The 20724-nt window shown below is 34.0% G+C and overlaps 1 pseudogene; it reads left to right on the forward strand.

Annotated features, from left to right (window-relative positions):
* Positions 1-343: 343 nt before the first annotated feature.
* Positions 344-1059, forward strand: LOC114023501 (annotated as a pseudogene).
* Positions 1060-20724: the final 19665 nt, after the last annotated feature.

Consider the following 20724-nt stretch of genomic DNA (forward strand, 5'->3'; position numbering starts at 1 on the left):
TTCCTCAGACACAACACTCGGTCAGTCATCTTCATGTCTTTGGATTGGCTGTTGCCTATAACTGGAATGTTCTGGCTTCTTTCACGACTCAGCTTAAAGCCTTCCTTCTAAAAGGAGGCTTTTTACTTTTTCTCTCAGCTCCTGGAGTCTCCCCTTTCATACCTTCATGTCCTCTGTATATACCTTATGTGTGCCTAGTTACGTAAGTGTTTTCTATTGAAGTAGAATGTATACACATTGAGGGCGGGGACCGGAGGCTCCTCACGCAGGGACACAAACACGCTCTGGACTCGCCACCTCCGCTGCCTCTGCGGGCTGATGGAGGACCCGACCAGGCCGAGCCATGGCACTGCTGCGGAGAAGCTGCGGGGCGCTGAGGGTACTGGGCCGGCCCGCCGCCCTCCGAGCTGCTCTCTCTGTGGATTGGAGTGGTTTAGGAAAGACGGTATTTTATCTAATGCTCCAAAGAAGACGTGGTCTTCATACATTCGTTTTACAGTGGACCATCGACCCATACTCAAAGAACAAAATCCAGATTTGGAAAACACAGAGATAATTATGAAGCTTGCTGAAGCTTGGAGGGAGCTTCCAGAATCACAGAAGAAAGTCTATGAAGAAGCTACCAAGGCAGCTTTTAAAATATACAAAGAGACCTCTAAATATAAATCAGAATTCGATCCTAATCAGAAAAAAAAAAAAATTGAAAAAGAAGGTTCGAAGAAAGGCTAGAAAGGAATTCATAAAGAAAAAAAGAGAATTAACCATCTTTGGAAAACCCAAAAAACCTCGCTCAGGCTATAACATTTTTATTTCTGAACACTTTAAGGAAGCAAAAAGGACTTCACACAGTAAATGATGAAGGTTTTAAATGAAGAGTGGAAAAGTCTGTCATCGTCTGGGAAGCAGGTATATCTTCAACTTGCTGAAGATGATAAAATGCATTATGAAAATGAAATTAAATCGTGAGAAGAAAAAATGCTTGAAATTGAACGAGATGATCTTTTACTTTTTAGGAATCTAAAAGCCAAAATTGGAAAACACCTTGAAAACACCTATTGATGTTTGCGTCTTCATAGTGAATATGATAAATACTCACGAAACAATCAGGTCTCTAAGCAGGGCTGGGGCAAAATTTCTAGGAATGATATTGGCGAACATTTTATATTAATCTCTTTTTGTTAACATATGAACTTCAGCCAGTATGCTGACGTATTTTGTATTAGCACCTAGCTATGGATACTCCATTGGCATAGACTCAGTCTAAATTTAGACATTTGTTTTTGGAACTACTAAATAACAAAAAAATTCATCCAAGTGTAGGAGGGATTAATGTTACCTTTAGATAAAAGTAAATCAAACTGAAATATTTTTGATACTGGATGATAACAAGAAAGTATTCTTGTTTCCTAATGAGGAAACAAGCATTTGCTTTTCTCCAATTGTCTTAAATTATAAAAGCCGCAGTGGTCTAAGCTATCACTGCTGTGGATTTTTATTTGTTTCTGGTTTTTTTGTTGTTGTTTTTTTTGGCTAGGCAATGGGGTTAAGTGATTTGCCCAGGGTCACACAGCCAGTAAGTGTCAAGTGCCTGAGGTCAAATTTGAACTCTGGTCCTCCTGACACCAAGGCCAGAGCTCTATCCACTGTGCCACCTAGCTGCCCCTTGTGAATATTTAAGAATAAGGAACTGATCTAGGTAAATGTCAGTACGTAGGTAACTAGCTCATAGGTTATTTAGAAATGAAGAGTGGACACAAATACAATTGCTGTTTTCATTTATGACTTAAAAAAAAACTACTGAAGGATTTGTAAATGTTTCCATCCATCCTTTTTTTTTTGTAAAGTGAAAAAGATTATTTAAACTCTGTGCACATTAGTGTTTATATCACAGAGAATAAAATTTTCTAACGCATTCTAAAAAAAAGAATATACACATTGAGCGCAGGGACCTTTTCTTTTCTTTTTCTTTTTCTTTTCTTTTTTTTTGTATCCTCAGCACTTAGCACAGCATCTAGCACATAGCAAGTAGCCCCCCCAGTAAGTCAACTAGCACCTACTACATACAAAGTACTGTGCTAAGTACCAGAACTACAAAGAAATGCAAAAGACAGTCTCTACTCTCAAAGATCTCATAGTGAATATAAGGAGAAAATATGGAAATAATTGTTTACAAATTAGGTTGCATACAGGAAAAAAATGGAGATAATCTGAGGGAAGGCAATAATATTAACAAAAGGCTTCTCATAGAAGGTGGGGAATTAACTAGACTTTAGATGAGACTTTGGACTTGAAAAAGTCATGGAATGCAGGAGGAGAGAGAAATGAGGAAGGAGAGAATTCCAGGCATGGGAGGCAGCCAGTGAAAATGCCTAAAGTTAGAAGATGGAGTGCTATATGGAAAGAACCATAAGGAGGTTACTGTCACTGGATTTGACAGTACATAGTGGGGTGTAAGGCATAAGAAGATATGCAAGCTATATATGGAGATCTTTAAAAACTGAACAAAGAATTTCATACTTGATACTGGATGCAATATGGAATCACTGGAGTTGGTGAAATGTGGGAAAATTTAATGTGTTAACTCTTGCTTGACTGACTTTCCCAACTTAGTTCCATATTGGAAGTTTGTGTTACTCAGGATGCAACTATGACCTCAGATTTTAGGGCACTCCATTGAATCTGCACTCTTAATACTATAACTCATGATTTCCACCCATGTGCTTTGCATTAACAACCAACCCGTACATATTATTTACTCTTAAAAAAGGCATTTCCCAAGATGGCACAGTAAAATAGTAACCATAAAACATTCTCTAACAATCTCCCACAAATTCACAGTATGTGTGAGAAGAATTATTTAGAGCACCATGGTAGGGAGGCTCATATATAGGGAATATATTTGGCTAAGGCTAGTCGCTATTATAATATTGTCAGGCCTCAATTTTTTCACTCCTGTCATGTTCTGGTTGTAGCATCTCAGCTGGGCAGCTGATTTTTGTTGTTGTTGTCACTGCTTGCTTATTTCTTTATCTCTGTTTTTGTTTGGGGACGGTAGTTTCAACTTAAAGATTTGATTTGATTTTTTCAAAGAACAAAAGCCTATGGTCTATCTCTCACTATCCTTCCTCCCTATCTCCCAACTGAGACAAAAAGAAAAAACAAAGTTTTTTTCAAATATGCATAACCGAAAAAAAAAAATCCTGGGTTGACTGTCTAGAGACAGATAGATAGAAAGATAGATATAGATGTATGTTTATGTATCTTTATCTATGTATAGAGATAGAAATACATGCTATCTATACATAGGCATATCTGGGTCTATCACCTCTCTGTCAGTAAGTGAGTAGCATGCATAATCATAGACACCCTGGAATAGTAGCTAATTATTACATTGTTCTGAGATATTATGTCTTTCAAAGTTGTCTTTACAGTAATAATATCAAATTTAATAAGAAGAAGAAGAAGAAGAAGTTAACATTTATATAGTGTTTTAGAGTTTGCAAAGTACTTTATAAATATTATCTAGTTTTTATCCTTACAGCCCCAGGAGGTTGGTGTTATTATTATCTTCATTCCACATGTGGGAAAATTGATGTTAACAGAGTTTAAGTGACTTGACTAGGGATTATTAGGATGAAAATTGTTCAAGTCCTGATTTTAGCATTTGTAGATTTCTGAGGTGTAAATGGTCCCATCTAAAATTTAATTATCAGATCTCAAGACCTGGTATTAGATGGGTGCTGCAGTCAATTGGAAAGAGCACTCTACATATACCACAAGACCCGGGCTCAAATAGTATGACTAACATTTACTAGGTGAGATGATCTAGTAAATGATTTACAAATTACTTTAACTTTTTTGAGACAGTTTTTTTTTCATCTGTAAGATGAAGGTGGCAATATAAACAAATTAGAGGAACAAGGGCATGATGAAGGGAATATATCCAAAGAAACTTGGGAAAATTACAGGAATTGATATAGAGGCTCCCAAACATGAGCAAGCTCTGGCAATGTCTGCATCAGCCTCATCATCTATATATATATATATATATATATATATATATATATATTTAGAAAGTATACTGCCAAGGTTAGTGTATTTATTCACAGCATTCAAAATCTCTCTTTGTGCTGTAACCAATAGTTCCACATATGGATGGTGTGGCGCTGGCTGGTAGAGAACCTCTCTTTTCCTAATGTTAATTATAAGGCAAAAATTAGCATAAGTAGCAGAGAATTTATCAATAATCTGTTGCATCTCAGCCTCAGAGGATGCATTGAATGCACAAGCATCTGTGTGCACCAACTTTCCCTCCATTTTAGTCTCCCTGGGGGGATGGAGTATATGGAGCTAAAGATCGCGAAGAGAGCCACCCTATCATTAGAGATCAGGACCGAAGCAGGTCAGACTGCATGCAAAGATACAGCACCAGAATACAGGGACTCAGTGAAGACCCTGTGGGCATATATTAAGCTTATTGTCAGCCAATATGCCCAGGCCTAAACCAGATGTACTTCAGTTTAACCAAGTGTCCCCCATTCTTTACTTGTTTAATTGATTTTTGGAATCAAAATCTTTACATTTATTCTCAGTAGATTCCTTTCAATTAATCAAGCCCATCATTCTCGCCTTTTAAAATCAGTCTGAATTTTGTTATACAATATGTCATCTACCTCTACCAGCTTTGGATTACTGGTGAAATTGTTAAACAAGCCATCTTAGGGTTCATACAATTAAGCATATGAACAAATGCACAATTTTAAGATACAGTATAAAGTACTATAGCCTGTATATGTGCTGAGGGAATATAGTTTAAAATTGTAATCAAAATTGGAAGGAAAGTAATTTTTGAAAGAAATTATTCTATCTGGAACTTAAAAATCATATAAATTGAATAAATGAGAGGGCAAATATTCCTAGGGGTATGGCATTGATTTTATAGCATGAGTAAGAGATAACTGGGTTGACAACTTTTATGCTCTGTTTAATGGGAATGTAAGGAAGGCCCTTGGTACATTAGGTGACCTCATAGGATATTAAAAAAAAAAAGATTGACATGGGGTGGGAAGCCATGGAAGAATCATAATTTTATCAATGGAGGGAATTATCTCATCACTGAGATTCTAGAGCCATTGGAGTATGGGTATTCCCACTATGACTTTTGTGACACCCTAAGATATCTCTCTGTCCTTTCCAAGGTCATCATGAAATCTCCCCAAATTAATTCAATTTACATACAATCATATAATAACATGACTAATGCTCATGGATGTGTCATGTAATATTTTAGAAGCTGGAAGAGATGTGGGAAAATCAAAATAAGATAGGAAATCTCAATACTTCAAAAGATCCAGTATGAGAGGAAGACCATAAAGTTTGATATCACAAAGATGCTGCATGAGTTTTGCTATACTAAAAAGATTCAATACATGGTGATCAACTAATTTATGATAAGCCCTTCTAATGAGCTGGAAAGTACCTTAGAAAATCAATGATCCACTAGCACAGCCTTTAAGAACACGATGTCATCTTCAAGCCAGGAAGTAAAGGAGTAGGGTTCAATGAAGGATAACTACAAAAATATTGGGAATTGTTTAGAGATTGAAAGAGGGCACTTTATGAATAATTATAAAAGGGATTAGAGTTCTCCTTAGGATATAATGATTTCATGGCTAGGTGAACTCACCAGTAGTTTTATCACATTTTACTCCTCATTGTTATTTATTTTGAAATGGCAAGTGCTTAGTGCTAATACAGTAATGTAACAGAAATCCCATATGAGCAATTTTTTTTTCAAAATATTTTGGTGATAAGTAATCAGGAGTAGAAAATACCTTTTCCATTCTATCTCTGTAAGAATATTATCATTTAATTATAGAATTAAATGTTATAATTTTAAGCATTATATTCATATCTCTAAACCAAAGGGATTTAGTTCAGAAGTTTGAAATTATTGAATCAATGCATTCTGAATATAGAAATAAGCTATAAGCCTAATTAGATACTTGTATTTTCTCCATGTATAAATCTCAATGATGTCCTTGATACTTTGTTAACCTTATTGTTTTGAAATAGTCTCATAGAAATAATTAATTGGAATCAGTGACTAGATTAAGACAAGAGGAGAATTGTCATAAACTCTGTGCTCAGGAATCATTAAATTTAAATACATGAATGCTTATATTAATCTACTACTTTTAATGACAATCAGTCTGGGACCCTTTCACTACCATTCATGAATGTAATTCCTTTCATCATCATGGGAATTGTGATTGATGTAGCAAGTAATAAATACTAATTTTGTGGCTCAAATTAAGATCCATCTCCTACTGTTAATTCTAATTTCAACTTCTATGAGATTGATTTTGAATAGAACAAAGATATGCACTGAAAATACAATCTAACACCACCTTAGTTTCCTTTATATGGACCTTAATCTTGCTTTTAAATTTATTAGAGAAATACATGCTCAAAAATGGATGGATTATATATTTTTCTAACTTAACAAAAATCAAATACCCAAAATAAACTTGACTGAAATTAAAACCTTGCTTTTACTGAGTTCCAACCTCATCATCAAATTGGTATTGCTTACCCCAAAATTATCAGTGAATTTTTCATTAGTAAATCTAACGTCTTTGTCTTCATCTTGATCCTTTTTGACTTCTCTGCAGTATTTGACACTATCAATCAACCCATTTATTTGATTATTCTTCCTTCTCTAGGTTTTTGTAACACTGCTTTCTCCCAATTTTCCTCCCATCTCACTTTTGTCGATTTCCACATCTGGATTTTCCTTCAGGTCTCATGCACTATCTATGAGTGTTCCTCAAATTTCTCTCCTGGACCCTGTATTTTTTTTCTCCCTCTATACCAATGGTCAAAATCAAATGAAAATGAGGGCCTAACTAGCCCATACATAAAGATCCCTGTTGCTCACATACTGACTATTTTTTTTGAATAGTTCCCAATTACATTTTAATCTGATTTGGTAGCACTTGGGAGTGTTGTGGGTTGTACACTTCCACTGAAAGTGTATTTGATACCTCTTCTCTACACTATCTCTCTTATTGATCTTATCAACTGTCCAAAATGCAATTATCTCTATAGCAGATCTATTTATCCAACCCTCTTACCTCTCTTGGCCTCCTGCCTCCCAACTGGATAACACAACTGGTTAGATATCTCAATCTTAACATGTTTTAAAGAGAACCAAGTATCTACCCCCTCCCACACACACACGATCATTCCCTATCCCTAAGAACCTTATTACTTTCTAGAGAATTACCATCTTTCTAGTCACCTAGACTTGTGACCTTAGTGTCATTCTGTACTCCACACTTGCACTAATACTGCATATGTAATCTTCTTTGTCATTTTGTAATATCTCTGCTCTCTGCCCCCTTCTCTTTTCTCACACAGCCACCGCATTGGTACAGACCCATGTCACTTCATACTGTGGGATCCAAAATTGTCCAATATGCAAGAAAAGTAATCAAGGCAGAGATCTAAGCCAATAACACTTTATTAGCGGGTCCATGGCTTCTGCTATTGAAGTGGACCTCATGTCCCCCTCATGATTTAAGATGTCCCTGTTCTCCAAGACACTGTTTATATAGGACACTCTAGAGAAGCAAAGCAAAATACAAAATCCCATTGATTGATAGACCTTGTTTTGAAGGCCAAAAGTGAAGCATTAGCATGGGTGGTCACAAAATGGTCAAGGCAAGGATCATCCTTGGTGACTAAGTACTCATAAGATGTTCAACTAATCATGTTGGACAAGAGAAAGTGGCCTGGAAGTAGAAAAATAAGTTGGGGGACTTTCCGAAAAATCAAGGTATCCCACTCACTGTGGGTTTGGACAAGAATTTGAACAAAACAAGATAAAGATATCTTTCTCAGCATTCTTATTGTTGCACAAGTGAGCTTCATAACTGGTAAATAAGTGATGAACCCTGGATTATAGTTTGAGGACTACTATAAAGGCCTATTATAAGAACCTCTTATCTAATTATCCCTATATGCTTTATGTAAGCATTTAACTGATTAATGTCGATTGGAATAGAATATGAGTCCAAATGAATCAATTCTCACAATACCTGTACTGCTGTAATAACTTGATGATTTGGTCTACCTGACTAAAGTGTCTCACCAATACAGTTGATCTACCAAAATGATCGTTCCAAAGCAAAGGTTTAATTATGTGACCCTACTACAGAATGAACTCCAATTCCTCTCCAGTACTTCCAGGATCACAAATAAAATGCTCTTCACAACCTGGAATCTTGATGCCCTTCCCATTCTCTTATGCTTTTCTCCCTTTTCCCTACTTATATTATTCATCAAACACATCACTCCATCTCCTGACTATGTCACTTTTAACTGGATGTTTATGTGCTTAAGATGTTCTCCCTCATGCCATGGCTTTGCTGACTTCCTCTACAACTCAGATCTTAAATTCCACCTTCTACATGAGGCCTTCCCTACTTTGCCCTGCTAGTACTTTTCCTCTGAGATTAACTCCAGTTTATCCTACAAAATCCTTTCATTAGAATATGAGGCCCTCAAGGACAGAGGCCATTTTTTTTTTGCCTTTGTATCCTCAGTATTTAGCACTGGCACGCAGTAAGCACTTAACAAATGCTTGTTGACTTGATTTGACTTGAAAACATGTTGGGCCATTCAGATCATGTGACTAACAAGATGAAGGACGAGATATTTTCTCTGATCTTCATAATCTCTTGAACCTCTCCAAAATAGGAATTGTTCACCTAACATTAAAAAAAATTCAACTGTCTTCATAGTGGGACAACATGAACTCAAACAAGGTAAAAACTAAGGGAAGTATCAATTGCTCATGGATAGGCTGAGCTAATACAATAAAAATGATAATTATCTAAATTAATTTACTTATTCAGTGCCATACCAATCAAACTACCAAAAATTATTTTATAGAGTTAGAAAAATAATAAAAATCATCTGGAAGAACAAACACTCCAGAAATCAAGGGAAGGTGGCTTAACCATTCCAGATTTAAAACTGTATTATAAAGTAGCAATCATCTGTTTCTTTTTTTTAAATTTTTTCTTCTTTTTTCTTAATTAATTTATTTTGAATCATCAACAATAACTTCCATAAGCTTTTGAGTTTCAAATTTTTCTCCCTCTCCCTCCCCATCTCTCTCCTCAAGATGGCATGCAATCTGATAGAGGCTATACATATACATTCCTATTAAACATATTTTCACATTAGTGATGTTGTAAGTAAGAATTAGAACCAATAGGAGGAACCACCAGAAAGAGGAAACAATACACAACAGAAAAAAAATAGCAAATAACATGCTTTGATGTCTATTCAAACTCCATAGTTCTTTCTCATTTCTGGATAGCATTTCCCATCACAAGGCCTTTGGAGATGTCTTAGATCCTTGTATTGCTGAGAAGGGTTAAATTTATCAATATTAGTCAATGCACAATGTGGCTGTTATGGTGTACAACATTCTCCTGGTTCTAAAGCAGTAATCATCAAAACTACTTGGTGCTGGCTAAGAAATAGAGTAGTGGGTCAGTGGAATAGATTAGGTACACAAGACACAGTAGTCCATGACTATAGTAGTCTACTGTTTGATAAACCCAAAGACTTCAGCTTCTGGGATAAGAACTCATTATTTGGCAAATCCTGCTGAGAAAACTGGAAAACAGTGTGGCAGAAACTAGGCATAGACCAACATCTTACAAAGTATACCAATATAAAGTCAGAAGGGGTACATGATTTAGAAATAAAGAGTGATATTATGAGTAAATTAGGAGAGCAAGGGATAGTTTACCTGTCACATCCATGGAGAATGGAAAAAAATTATGACCAAACAAGAGACAAAGAACACTATGAAATGCAAAATGGATAACTCTGATTACATTAAATTAAAAAGGTTTTGCACAAATAAAGCCCATACAACAAAGATTAGAAGGGAAGTAGAAAGCTGGGAAACATTTTTTACAACCAAGGTCTCTGATAAAGGCTTCATTTCTAAAATATATAGAGAACTGAGTCAAATTTATAAAAATATGAGTCATTCCCCAGTTCATAAATGGTCAAAGGATGTGAATAGTCAATTTTCAGATGAAGAAATTAAAGCTATCTATAATCATATGAAAAAATGTTCTAAATAACTATTGATCAGAGAAATGCAAGTCAAAACAGCTCTGAAGTAACACATCATACCTTTCAGATTAGTTAACATTTCAAAACAGGAAAATTATTAATGCTGGAGAAGATGTGGGAAAATTGGACCACTAATGCATTGTTTGTGAAGTTGTGAACTGATCCAACCATTCTAGAAAACAATTTGAAACTATACCCAAAAGGCTATAAAGCTATATATACCCTTTGATCCAGCAATACCACTGCTATGTTTATATCCTAAAGAGATCATCAAAAAGGGAAAAGGACCTACATGTACAAAAATATTTATAGCAACTGTTTTTGTGGTGGCCAAGAATTGGAAATTGAGGGAATGTCCATCAATTTGGGAATGGCTGAACAAGTTGTGGTGTACGAATGTAATGAAATATTTTTGTTCCATAAGAAAAGATGAGCAGGCAGATTTCAGAAAAAAAAAAAAACCTGGAAAACTTATAACAAATGATGCTGAATGAACTGAGAAGAACCAGGAGAACATTTTACACAGTAACGGCAACATCGTACAATGACCAACTTTGATACTTAGTTGTTCTCAGCAATGCAATGATTTAAGACAATTCCAAGAGACTTATGATTTCTTTCTCATACTTTTTCCTTTTTGTTTTGATTCTTCTTTCATAACATGGCTAATATGGAAATATGTTTACTATGATTATATGTGTTTATGTATGTATGTGTATATATGTATGTATAGCCCATATCAGATTGCTGCCTTCTTGGGGGGGGGGGGAAGAGAGGGACAAAAAAATGGAACTCAAAATCTTATAAAAGTGAATGTTGAAGACTAAAAATTAATAAATAAAATTTTTAAAATTAAAAAAATAAAGTGAAGAATTGTGGAAACAGAAATTGTGGTTTACAAAGCAGAAATAATTGGCAGAGTAGAAAATAGTCTCACCAAAGAAAAAGAGAGAATAACTGGTTGCAAATGCAAATATACAGAAGTGAAGGACAATATGAAAGAAGAGAAGTGAAAAGGCAATAGTATTAAAAAAAAAAACAACTTTGACTTGAATCGGTGGATGTGTTGAATGCTTTATTTACATGAATTTAAGCACCTAGAATCATGTCAACACTGTTAAACCTCCTTAACATTGGAATAGGATCCTCCAGGAGGCCTCCTTTAACTCCATTTGATATGGGCTATGCATTCTTCAGTTTCTAATTTGATAACAATAAACATAATTGTACATTTTATTATTAATAAATGCATTCTTAAAATCAAAGTGATTTTCTATTTGGCCATGATAGATTCTATTTATTGGAGAAGCTCTCAAACAAATTCAAAATTATCTTTTTTTTTTGAAATGTCAAGCCGTCATAACTAAAGATCTATTAAAATGCTTTGCTTGTAGTAGACATTTAATTAATATTTTTATCATCCATATTATCTGTAACTCAGATACATTATGGGTAATTAGTTGAAGCAGAAGGAATGCAAATGATTTGATAGGGTTGACAGGGTGACATGACTAGTATTGTTTCAGAGGCAGGATTTGCACATGTCTACCACATGGCAATTCTAGCACTTGTTTCACTATAACAAACTGACTCTAAAAATGTTGTGTACTTTTACTTTATCTTGCAGAGAAATTTGATGTTCACTTCCTTCTAGTACAGAAAGTTGTAAGTATTTTAATATCATTCTATTGCCAAAAAATTGTCACATAGACTTACTGACTCTTAAGTTTGAGGAGTTGATAGAAATTCACCTTCTCTGGAAACTGATGACAGAAAAAATACCCTCCCTATCCCTTCATTGTTTTCTGCTTCATTCATCCTTACACCAACCTCTCTATAATTATTGATAATCACGTAGTGTCCTGCATTCTGGACCACTTCATTATTTTCATGCCTCCATTTTGTTTTTTTACAACAATAAATTTCTAATTAATTATATCCTCCCTTGAACTTAACTTTAAAAGGAAAAAAAATAAGCAAAATCAACTTAGACCACAATTATAATTGGCATTACATTTAATTGTGTAATTATATAATTCACCATTGCTTAACAGAACAGAAAGAAGAGTGTTTTAGCCTGACATCATTTGGAACTAACACTGGCTATTGAATTTGACCAAAATCTCTTTGACTTTTAGTGTAGTATTTATTTGCATTGTTGTCACATTGGTTGTGTAGGTGTTTGTGTGTGTATATTCCTTTGATTCTTTTTTTTTATCCTATATCAACTCATAAAAGATTTCCTGTATTTCTCTGAAATTTTTTTATAATTTAGTAGAACCATTAAAATTCAATAATATTCCATTACTTTTCTTTGCCACAATTTGCTCAGCCCTTCCTCAATCATTGGGCAGATAATTTAAAGATTTGGAAAATGGGAGATGCCAGGTGATTGGAAAAGAGTTTTAGATTAATGTAATGGAATATTTCTGTGTGTAAGAGATGATTAGCATAATGAATACAGGTAAGCATGTTCATGTAAAGCTTTGATACAAGGAAAAGTGTGCATGAATTGATGCAGACTGAAATAGAATCAAAAAGTAATGACAAAATGGACACCAAAATATATATGGAAAGAATATTATAAGAAATCAAAAAGGAATATCTTAAAGTTAAAAATGCACAGCTTAAAAGAAGAAAGGTGAGAAAACATCTCACTTGCAGAAGTGGCAGATCCACAAGTGTGGTACAATATTTATATTTTCAGGCTTTATTGATATATTGGTGAGTTTTGCTGGGTTTTTTCTTTTTTTTATCTTTAAAAACAGTACTCTTGTATAGGGATGTCTGGGTGAGAGAATAACAATGGGGAAAATTGATAGGGTAGGAAAAAATAAATTAATTTTTAATGATGTTGCATCAGATATTTTGATATAGACAGGAACTTTCTGATATGACCTCCTTGAGGCAAATACGTATTTAATGGGATCACTGTGTTAAAGTATGTGAACAGTTTAAAATTTTTCACAGGATTTCAAATTGTTTTTGGTTCCAAAATAATTGGCACAATTCATAGCTCTAATAGTAATAAACTAATTGTTATGATTTTCCATAGCCTCTTAAAAACACCAGCTTTTTCACATCTTAGTCAAATTCATAAAGGTGAGACAGGTGTTTTTTTATTATCATTTATTATACAATCCTTAAATGTGCTCAGACATTGGGTTAGTGATCTTTAACATTAACTGAAGAAGAAAAAAAAAAAGAAAAAAAACCTCAGTGCAGAAAAGGGCAAAATTATAATATGCCACCCCAGAAGACTGTCCAGTGGTCAAGCATCATGAAAATTAGTAAGCCCTATTTTTTTGGCTAGAGTCTTAGAATGCCTATGAGGGAGTATGAGAATAAATGAATCCAGGGAAGAGTTGGCAAGGAATCATTATTTCCTGACATCTAGTCTAGTCCATACATAAAGAATACAACTTATCTGACCACTAAAAGTAAAATGGAAAGTCCAACAAGGATACATTGCACAGGCTATGTTGAGTGTCTCTGACCTTTCCCTGTAGCATTTTCAATTCAATTTCTCCTGTTCTTTGAAATGAACATTTGTTGCAGCTTTACAGTTGTCAATGGAAAATACTTGAAGAGCTGAACTAATGGTTTGTTTTTTGTTGTCATTGATTACCAGGCAAAACAGAATTTTTTTTAAGTGATGATAGGGTAGATGAACTGTGCACTGAGGGATTCTACTATTTCATTCATATGATTTTAATTAATACTACATAAGTTACTTTCAGTTAATTGTGATGAGCTAGGTTGTCCCAAAACTTGCAGCACTCAGAGAGGTTCAATTTAAACATCTTGAAAAGTTGCATGAATCACTTCAGATGACTCTAAAGTGCCCTAGGACAAAGCATATGAAATCCAGTGGTTACCTAGTGGTCAAAGGTTACACCATCTTCCAAAAATTACTATCCTTTATCCAACTTAATGATTTTTAAAAGGCAGTTGAAAGGTGTCAGATTAATAATGATAAAGTAACAACAAAAACAACAACAATAATATGTAAAAGCTCAAACCATGGTTCATGTTATAAGAGGAAATGTATGTTGGAGACAAAATTGTGAGCCAAATTCACCAATTATGATCAAAGTTTTCATAATGCCTTTAGTCAAATCCAGCTTTAAATCATACAACAATGCATTGATGACCATTATAGAGCAATATAAATTAATGCACATGTTTATTGTACTGAATGTATGATCAATATAATGCCTAAATGTTATACACATTATATGTGTGTGTATGTATATATAATACATAATATATTACATTATTATATAATTATAATATAATATGAAATGCATATACTATATACATAATAATATATACATGCTCATAGTGCATATATAGATATATGTATATATTGAATACCATCAATTTAATGTGTGTATACATATATATGTATATGTGTATATATTTGTATGTACATAAATATATATATGTATTCATCCCTGAGACTATATTAGATGAAATAAGATAAAAACTGATGAACTATTAAATATGAATTCAGAAAAAATAAAGACCCCAAGGTAATTGAACACCTTTACTTGATACAAACTCAAGAAAGTATACCTAATAATTAAACAGAGACCAAAATTATAATAATATCTCAAATATCAACAAATCAAAGAAGTATTCTAATCAAAATATTATCAATTATTTGACATGTATGGATGATCTGAAAGACCCTCATCCCATGAAATCTTTCTCTGATGACATTAGAATATTACTTGAACTTGATAAGTATAAAAGTATATGTTTCACAACATGACTAATACAGAAATATGTTTTACATAACTGCACATGTATAATGTATATTGAATTGCTTACCTTCTCAATGAGTGGGGTGAGGAGGGAGGAAGAGATAGAATTTGTAACTCAAAATTTTAAAAATAAAAGTTAAAATTTTTTTTACATGTAATTAGGAAAAAATAACAAAAAAAAAACAAATTAAAAATAAATAAGAAGAAAGCTGCTGCTACCTAAGGTCCTAGGTTATCTTACATTGTAAATGACTACTCTGGTGAATGAAGCTCACGATCTACCACCAGAGCAATTCTAATTAATAATCAAACAATAGATACAAATCCTTTAATCAAAATAATTTAGTAAAATGACTTACATTTCTATAAGAACAGTTGCTCCAAAACGTTTTCCCCACAAACCTTAGCCATATTGTTTCATTAACATATATTGTGTCCATGGAAAGAATAGGCACAGATTTAGAGTACAATGATAATAAGGCACAATATGTCCATAGCTATTCACTATTTTGGTACTGCAGATTCCAGAAGTCGTTTCTTCTAGTGGAATCTTTACAAAACTTCCCCCCCCCCTACCAATGCTAAGGGAAGTATAACTGCTGAACTGGCTGCTCAAATAGGCTTTCAGATTCTTTTATCTACATCTGGATTCTCTCCCATAAGAACTAGCAGCTAAAAATGCTTCCTCCATTGGACTTTGAGCTCCTTTACAACAGAGAATGCCTTTTTTTTGTCCTTTCTTTGTACCCCTAGCACTTAGGGATTAACTTATATTCTGCACTGGAATCTGTGTCCCTGCTTGTGAAAATGAGTCAGCTGGTGGCATAATGAGCACTGTGCCTATGATCAGGAAGACTTGAGTAAAATTTTCTGACTTCAAACATTTACTAGATTTGTAACCTAGGCAAGTCACTATACCTCTCTCTGACTCAGTTTCCTCAATATCAATATGGGAATAATAGCACCTTAATCCTAGCTTTGTTTTTTTTTTATGATCAGATGAGATATTTGGAAAGCACTTGGAACAGTATCTAGCACAAGTCACTTAAACACTCCTTCAGTTTTCTCAACTGTAGTATCGAAATAATAATAGTCCCTACTTCATAGGTTTGATGTGAGGATCAGCAGAAGCCATATTTACAAAATATATAACACATTGACTAGCACATAGTATGCATTTAAAAAGTGTTTGTTTCCTTTAACTTTCTTGAACTGAGTCTTCAACTGCATTGTCATCTGCTGAGCAATTAGCTGTTCCACTAGGCACTATGTATGGCCTGGGTGAGGGATAGAAAAGAGGGGAATTGCTTCTTTACTCTCTGGCAGAGCTCTCCTTCAGCTGCTCTGTTGAACTTTCCCAATACTTACTTATTTAAAGTCCTGCAAAGGTGTGTCCAGTTATTACCATGAGAGAATTTTGTTCATATTCATAAAGAGGTGTTGATGATTTGATACTACAATAACATCACATTATCTCTGCTATTTACTCTTTGCTTTCTGTGATATTCACATTAGCTATGGAAAAGAGTTCAAATATTCACGTCCTTCCCATATTATTTTCATGTGTTGCCTATTTGAAATGAGGCTTGCATTGATTTTAGCATATAATCCCACCTTAGCAAAGTAACTTTAAAACTACAAGTCACAAATGTCGATCTGCATTGGTAGGAGTTTTCACTACTGTAATTTCTCTAACAATAAAATCGCAGATATGCTAAAAAAAAAAGGAAGGAATGTAGGAGGAAAAGAAAGGAAGGAAGGAAGGAAGGAATAGAGGAAGAAAAGAAAAGGAAGGAAGGAAGGAATGAAAGAGGAAAAGAAATGAAAAAAGAGTCTTGCATTTAACTAGGAATTTGAAAGCTATGAAAATAAAATCCATGGGGAATCTGTTATATAGGACAGGAAAACATGAAAATCTGATGTCTTTGGCTACAGAAGCAACACTATCTGGAAGCTGAAGACTGGTTTGATTTGTTTCCAGGTAGTCTCTAGAGTTAAGTGAAGCAATAAGTCAAATAGTGAAAGAAACTTGAATAATCAAAGAGTATGTATTTAAGAGGGCACACTGAGACATAGCCTCATTACCTTGGTGGAAGATTCAACCTGTCACTTGAAAACTGCTTCATAAAAATGCCTTAGAAATTTATAGCTCAACAGGTTCTCTCCTACTGAACACTCAGGACACATCAAATGCACAACCACACATCTTTGACACAGGTCAGCTTTTCTATTACATTTCTGCAGACTCTTGTTTTTCATATTTCCCCCCCAAAAATCATGATTTTAAAGCTCCCCCTTCATGGTATTTAGTCATTCTTGACCATTGAGGGCTAATGTGACATAAGAGCAAAGAGTAGTGATAAGCAGGATGAAATAATTATTATGTCCTTTTAAAGGGCTAATGGATCAAACTATTAATGCTAATTTAAAAAAATTAAGGTTGCATTTCCCCCCACTTCCAGACAGAATGTAGGCCCATTAAGTATCATTCTATAATGGAAACCAAAAGGTCATAACTAAGTCAGAGAAAGGCTTTTATCCATTAATGTGTAGATAACTGCAGCACCTGTTTTATCCCTGCTATGAATCAGCATGGAGAAGAGTCATTAAACTAAGATAACAGAAGATTCTACTCCAACATATTGAGAAAAATCCAAGAGTTTGGTGTCTTTCTGGACAGCAATCCATAGTTCATTGGACTTGATGGACTTACTGAATGTAGATGAATATACGAACACACATACATGTGTATGTTCATGTGCACAATACATATAGGTGTGTTTCTTCACACATATACATATATATACGTTAATATTGACATACAGAAATATATACATATTATATATATATAAACAGAAAAAAATTTCAGAAAATTATTTTTCCTTCACTCCTGTTTCCCTATTGAGTTGAATATATTTAAGTAGGACCATAAGAAATGAGGATAATTAGGGGGGAAAATGATAGGAGGACTTTTATAAACTAATGAAGAGTGAAAGACTAAATATAACCAGAACAATTTATAACATCAATATTACAAAAATGAATAATTTTAAGAATGTTTTATAAATTGATGTATGAAATGAGCAGAACCAGTATTTAAACATGCTTCAATAACCCTTTTTACTTTCTTTTTTTTTCTAATTTTTATCCCCCTTCTCCCTTCACCCAAACTCTAATAAAAAAAATAACAAAGGAAGAAAAGAAAAAAAAACCTCGTCAAAATGTGCATAGTCAAGGAAAAACAAATTCTTACATAGGTCTTGTCTGAAAAAAAATGTTTATCACTCCTTATCTTGCCACGTTTTATTTTGTCATATAGAATCACGGTTGATCATTGAATTGACCAGTGTTCTTAAGTCCTTCAATGATTTTTTTTCTTTTTAATGCTGTAATTGTACAAATTGTTATTTTGCCTCTGTTTATAACAATCTGCATTAGTCCGTATAAATATTGTCAGGTTTCTCTGGTACCATATATTATGTTATTTCTAGTGCTACTATAATATTTCATCGTATTAATATATCATCATTTGTTTAGTCACCCCCTCTTACTTTTCAGGGTGTTTTTTTTTATTTGCTGCCACAAAATAGTTGTTATAAATATTTTTTATACACAAAAAAGATTGTTTTTCTTTGGTCTCTTTTGTTTTTGTTCATTTGTTTCCCCAGTGCTCCAACAATTGTCATTTTCTTTTTGTTAACTTTACCAACAGCATTTTTCTTCTTTAATCTTCAAATTCTGAATTTTGGCTCTATTGTTCCCAGTAATTTTCATTTTGGAGTTCTTTTAGGAGAGGTGACAGATTCTTTCGGTTTTCATTTGATCCTTTGGTTCTAATAGTTCTAGACACACCCTCCTCCCAATCATGGTTGTTTGTCTCATGACTTCCTGAAATATAGTATCCAGGTTATTTGTTGGTTATAATTTTCAGGTGGCCTGGTAATTTGAAATTATATCCCTTGAATCTATTTTTCAGAGCAGTTTGTTTTAATAATATATACCTTTCATTCTTCTTTTTATTTTTGTTTTAATTTTTGTTTCAACATTTCTTATTATCCTTTGGAGTTTTTGCTTTCTATTTGTTCTTTTATAAGAAAATTGTTCAGGTAATTCAATTTTGGGGTAAAGCTTAAAACCGCCACTTCTTGTAAGCTATTAATTTTCCTTGCCATCCTTTCCTCCCTAGCAATTATTTCTCTTAAATATTATTTTGTATCACTTCTTTCATTTCTCCCAGAAATGAAGTGCTGGGAAGCACTAAACTACGTGGTGCAGAGCATTCTATGTATTGAACTTCTGGGACTCCCCACACTGTGCTGCTTGAACATTCTTCTGACCCAAAAGACTGACCTCCTTACTGTTCCTTTCACAAGAAATTCCATTTCACAAATTCAGACCTTTCTGCTGGCTGTCCCTCAGGACTGAAATCCTCTCCTTACTCACCTCTATCTTGTTGCTTCACTGTCTTCCTTCAATTCTCTGCTAAAATGGCACCTTCCACAAGAAGCCTGTTCTATGCCCTCTTAATGATACTTCTTTCTCTCCAAGATTACCTCCAATGAGAATGAGAGAGAGAGAGAGAGAGAGAGAGAGAGACAGAGAGAGAGAGAGAGAGAGACAGAGAGAGACTGGACATAGTTGTTGATAGACTGTTTCTATCCATTAGATTTTGAGCTCGTTGATGTCAGGGACTTTTTTCTTTCCTTTTCTTTGTATTTTCAGTGGTAGCATGCCTTCCAGTAAATAGAAGATTTTTAATAAATGCTTTATGAAAACTCAATCTGTCTCTTGTTGTGCTTCTTTGGGGACTGCTTGACCACTCAGTACCAAGTGCTAAGATACTGCCCAAGAACTTTGTTGCTTGAGTTCTGTGCCCAGGGCTGCCTGGACACTGGTCTGTCCCATTTTCTGATGTGCCTAAGTGTTTTGCCTTCTGTCTTCCTAAGCTTTCCTCCATTAAGAGTTTCTGTCATGTTCTTGCAGTCATTTTGTGTAGTATTTTACTGGATGATAGAGTTTATAGCTAATTTTTTTTTCTTTTTCTGTCATGTTTTTTTCTTCTGGTATATTTTTAGAGTTTTTCTGTATGGATGATCTGGGCTCCTCTAGGATCTAACATCCTACCATCTTCCCACAACCTCTGAAATATTTCACTTTTACATATACTTCAAGTTTTAATATATACCTTACTTCTATCTTGAAAGGTATCCCTTACAATATAGAAAAAAAAAACAATAACAACAACAAAATGCAGTTCAGGAAAAATAACCAATATGCCAATAGAGTCTAATAATTTATTCAATATTTCACTCCCACAGACCCCTATAATGTTATAAATAGTTAGATTTTCTCATCTCTTCTTGAGTGTTGAACCTTCAGTGTAAAACCAAGTCATTATAACAATGTATAGCTCACTTCCCATTTGTTTTTGTTTTGTTTTGTTATTTACATTTACACCTTAGTAATCATTAAACATATGTGTGCATATTTCCTTTTCTGATTATTTCACTTTTCATCAGTTCATATCTTCATGCTTCTCTGAATCCTTCATCCAGTGAAAATGTTTTCAGATTAATTTGGTTCATCACTTCTTTTTAGACTATTATATTCTATTACATTCTCATATCGCAATTTGTCGAGCCATTCCTCAATTGATGAATTTTTTTCTTTTCATGTCTTTGCTACTGGGGGAAAAAGTATTATTAACATTCTAGTGCAAATTAGACCTTTCTTAGAATAACTCCACTCTTTTTTTTTCTAGAATGATTGGACCAATTCATGTATCTACCAA

Source organism: Vombatus ursinus, unplaced genomic scaffold, assembly GCF_900497805.2.
Source record: "Vombatus ursinus unplaced genomic scaffold, bare-nosed wombat genome assembly UNPS02014818.1, whole genome shotgun sequence".
NCBI lineage: Eukaryota > Metazoa > Chordata > Mammalia > Diprotodontia > Vombatidae > Vombatus > Vombatus ursinus.